This window comes from Oncorhynchus nerka, linkage group LG26, assembly GCF_034236695.1.
Source record: "Oncorhynchus nerka isolate Pitt River linkage group LG26, Oner_Uvic_2.0, whole genome shotgun sequence".
Taxonomy (NCBI): domain Eukaryota; kingdom Metazoa; phylum Chordata; class Actinopteri; order Salmoniformes; family Salmonidae; genus Oncorhynchus; species Oncorhynchus nerka.
In genome coordinates, this window is record NC_088421.1 from 41,862,825 (window position 1) to 41,867,824 (window position 5,000).

At 49.2% G+C, this 5,000-nt stretch overlaps 1 protein-coding gene across 1 annotated transcript in view; it reads right to left on the reverse strand.

Moving 5' to 3' along the window:
• Positions 1-5,000, reverse strand: part of eps8l1a (EPS8 signaling adaptor L1a) — a 15,901-nt gene that overhangs the window by 10,380 nt on the left and 521 nt on the right. The gene's annotated exons all lie outside the window — the stretch shown is intronic.

Consider the following 5,000-nt stretch of genomic DNA (forward strand, 5'->3'; position numbering starts at 1 on the left):
ACCAGGTAGGCCAGTTGAGATCAAGTTCTCATTTACAATTGCGACCTGGCCAAGATAAAGCAAAGCAGTTCGACACATACAACAACACAGAGTTGCACATGGAGTAAAACAAACATACAGTCAATAATACAGTAGAAAAATAAGTCTATATACAATGTGAGCAAATGAGGTGAGATAAGGGAGGTAAAGGGAGAAAAAAAGGCCATGGTGGCAAAGTAAATACAATATAGCAAGTAAAACACTGGAATGGTAGATTTGCAATGGAAGAATGTGCAAAGTAGAGATAGAAATAATGGTGTGCAAATTAGCTAAATAAATAAATACAGTAGGGGGAGAGGTAGTTGTTTGGGCTAAATTATAGATGGGCTATGTACAGGTGCAGTAATCTGTGAGCTGCTCTGACAGCTGGTGCTTAAAGCTAGTGAGGGAGATAAGTGTTTCCAGTTTCAGAGATTTTTGTAGTTCGTTCCAGTCATTGGCAGCAGAGAACTGGAAGAAGAGGCAGCCAAAGGAAGAATTGGTTTTGGGGGTGACCAGAGAGATATACCTGCTGGAGCGCATGCTACAGGTGGGTGATGCTATGGTGACCAGCGAGCTGAGATAAGGGGGGACTTTACCTAGCAGGGTCTTGTAGATGACCTGGAGCCAGTGGGTTTGGCGACGAGTATGAAGCGAAGGCCAGCCAACGAGAGCTTACAGAGATTATATTCCTTAAGACGTCAGCATGCTTCAGTTCGTCTGGCGGCTAGTCCGAGTGTGCTTGCATACTTCCCCAAAAGACTTTTGCTTGAAAAACAAGAAAAAAGTGTCAATAGTACTGTTTGTCCATTTTGAGACCCTGTAGCCAGAATTCACTTCCTCAAAATAGTAATCTGTTAATTTTGACATTTCTTCAGAGGAGATCTTAGTCACGCAATTTTACATATCAATAAATTAGTCTAGCGACCAGGTATCTAATTTTAATTTTATCTACTCCCCATGGCAAAATATGCAGAATTGCAGGAAATTAACTAAAAACATATAATATATTGATGTTGGCAGACCTAAGAGCAACTGTGGTCCCTCATGATGAGTTCAGTTTTTTTGTGGCCCCACCCCCATCAGTTACCCATCCCTGATCTACACTGATCCACTTCCTTCAGGTCTGTAATGGCTCAACGGGTAGGGACTAGGATTTAGATTAGGACAGCCCAACTGCCCAGTCATATCTCACCAACAGGGGGCAGCAGTGTAACTGCCCCGTCAGATCTCACCAACAGGGGACAGCAGTATAACTGCCCAGTCAGATCTCACCAACAGGGGACAGCAGTGTAACTGCCCAGTCAGATCTCACCAACAGGGGGCAGCAGTGTAACTGCCCCGTCAGATCTCACCAACAGGGGGCAGCAGTGTAACTGCCCAGTCAGATCTCACCAACAGGGGGCAGCAGTGTAACTGCCCAGTCAGATCTCACCAACAGGGGGCAGCAGTGTAACTGCCCAGTCAGATTTCACCAACAGGGGGCAGCAGTGTAACTGCCCAGTCAGATTTCACCAACAGGGGACAGCAGTGTAACTGCCCAGTCAGATTTCACCAACAGGGGGCAGCAGTGTAACTGCCCAGTCAGATCTCACCAACAGGGGACAGCAGTGTAACTGCCCAGTCAGATTTCACCAACAGGGGGCAGCAGTGTAACTGCCCAGTCAGATCTCACCAACAGGGGGCAGCAGTGTAACTGCCCAGTCTGATCTCACCAACAGGGGGCAGCAGTGTAACTGCCCAGTCAGATCTCACCAACAGGGGGCAGCAGTGTAACTGCCCAGTCAGATCTCACCAACAGGGGGCAGCAATGTAACTGCCCAGTCTGATCTCACCAACAGGGGGCAGCAGTGTAACTGCCCAGTCAGATCTCACCAACAGGGGACAGCAGTATAACTGCCCCGTCAGATCTCACCAACAGGGGGCAGCAGTGTAACTGCCCCGTCAGATCTCACCAACAGGGGACAGCAGTGTAACTGCCCAGTCAGATCTCACTAACAGGGGGCAGCAGTGTAACTGCCCAGTCAGATCTCACCAACAGGGGGCAGCAGTGTAACTGCCCAGTCAGATCTCACCAACAGGGGGCAGCAGTGTAACTGCCCAGTCAGATCTCACCAACAGGGGACAGCAGTATAACTGCCCCTTCAGATCTCACCAACAGGGGACAGCAGTATAACTGCCCCGTCAGATCTCACCAACAGGGGACAGCAGTATAACTGCCCCGTCAGATCTCACCAACAGGGGACAGCAGTGTAACTGCCCAGTCAGATCTCACCAACAGGGGACAGCAGTATAACTGCCCCGTCAGATCTCACCAACAGGGGGCAGCAGTGTAACTGCCCCGTCAGATCTCACCAACAGGGGACAGCAGTGTAACTGCCCAGTCAGATCTCACCAACAGGGGGCAGCAGTGTAACTGCCCAGTCAGATCTCACCAACAGGGGGCAGCAGTGTAACTGCCCAGTCAGATCTCACCAACAGGGGGCAGCAGTGTAACTGCCCAGTCAGATCTCACCAACAGGGGACAGCAGTATAACTGCCCCTTCAGATCTCACCAACAGGGGACAGCAGTATAACTGCCCCGTCAGATCTCACCAACAGGGGACAGCAGTATAACTGCCCCGTCAGATCTCACCAACAGGGGACAGCAGTATAACTGCCCCGTCAGATCTCACCAACAGGGGACAGCAGTATAACTGCCCCTTCAGATCTCACCAACAGGGGACAGCAGTATAACTGCCCCGTCAGATCTCACCAACAGGGGACAGCAGTATAACTGCCCCGTCAGATCTCACCAACAGGGGACAGCAGTATAACTGCCCGTCAGATCTCACCAACAGGGGCAGCAGTGTAACTGCCCGTCAGATCTCACCAACAGGGGACAGCAGTGTAACTGCCCAGTCAGATCTCACCAACAGGGGGCAGCAGTGTAACTGCCCAGTCAGATCTCACCAACAGGGGCAGCAGTGTAACTGCCCAGTCAGATCTCACCAACAGGGGGCAGCAGTGTAACTGCCCAGTCAGATCTCACCAACAGGGGACAGCAGTATAACTGCCCCTTCAGATCTCACCAACAGGGGACAGCAGTATAACTGCCCCGTCAGATCTCACCAACAGGGGACAGCAGTATAACTGCCCCGTCAGATCTCACCAACAGGGGGCAGCAGTGTAACTGCCCCGTCAGATCTCACCAACAGGGGACAGCAGTGTAACTGCCCAGTCAGATCTCACCAACAGGGGGCAGCAGTGTAACTGCCCAGTCAGATCTCACCAACAGGGGGCAGCAGTGTAACTGCCCAGTCAGATCTCACCAACAGGGGGCAGCAGTGTAACTGCCCAGTCAGATCTCACCAACAGGGGACAGCAGTATAACTGCCCCTTCAGATCTCACCAACAGGGGACAGCAGTATAACTGCCCCGTCAGATCTCACCAACAGGGGACAGCAGTATAACTGCCCCGTCAGATCTCACCAACAGGGGACAGCAGTATAACTGCCCCGTCAGATCTCACCAACAGGGGACAGCAGTATAACTGCCCAGTCAGATCTCACCAACAGGGGACAGCAGTATAACTGCCCCGTCAGATCTCACCAACAGGGGGCAGCAGTGTAACTGCCCAGTCAGATCTCACCAACAGGGGGCAGCAATGTAACTGCCCAGTCAGATCTCACCAACAGGGGGCAGCAGTGTAACTGCCCTGTCAGATCTCACCAACAGGGGGCAGCAGTGTAACTGCCCTGTCAGATCTCACCAACAGGGGGCAGCAATGTAACTGCCCAGTCAGATCTCACCAACAGGGGGCAGCAGTGTAACTGCCCCGTCAGAATACAAAAGGTAGAAAAGTTAAGAAGAGAAATATAGTTGGTTGTCTTATGACAACACAATGCTTAACAGAGACTTACATAACGCATTGGACACTACAAATATATTGCAGAAAGTCAGGTCAAAAGTGCATCAGCACGAAAGTAAAACAAAAACTGCCTTGTGGATGAAGTACCTTGGTCAAGGGCACAACGGCAGTAGATGGCACATGAGATTGTAGCAGTTCTCATCTCACTTATCTCCTGTAAACTCTTCCACATACAGTACATACACCCTTGACAACATAAATCACCAACTGACTTTTGAAATACCGTGAGGTGTTCATATTTTCTATTTTACTAGGCAAGTCAGTTAAGAACAAATTCTTATTTTACAATTATGGCCTACCCCGGCCAAACCCTCCCCTAACCCAGACAACGCCAGAACAATTGTGCGCCGCCCTATGGGACTCCCGATCACGGCCGGTTGTGATACACCCCGGGATCGAACCAGGGTCTGTAGTGACGCCTCTAGCACTGAGATGCAGTGCCTTAGACCTCTGCACCACTATTATCAGTTGATAGAAACATGCTGTGTGAAATGAAATATGTGTCACTCCAGTCCTGAATAGCTACTGGGAATGTGTGTTCGTTCCAGCCCAGCAGTAATACACTTCATTTAGCTCATTGTGGTCCGTATTGAAGACCATGTTTCATTAACAGGAAACGGTGGAAGATGGAGATCCCTCTACTATCTGTACTGTAAAATAAACATACAACAACAAAAAACAGGAAGAGGCCTGAGGTGTGCGTCACATTGTCACATTCCCTCAGCTGACAGTGAGAATGCTGTTTAGCATTCCAATGTGTGTGCGTGTGTGTGTCTGTGTGTGGGTCACTGACAGATTCAGTGCAATGACATCATAGACCAAATCCATAATCCAAGTTATTTTCCTGATATTGACTTCTTCTATTGAAATCCATAAGGCTGATTTTAAAAAATTATTTTATTAAAGAAAACTATGTGTCAAAATATGTTTCTATAATTCTGATCAGACAGTCTGCCTCTAAAGGGTACTGTCAAGATACCCTGCTCCTTTTAACAATGACTTTAACTCACATGTCAAACTCATTCCACGGAGGGCAGAGTATTTTTGCTCCTCCCTTGTAATTGGTTGATGA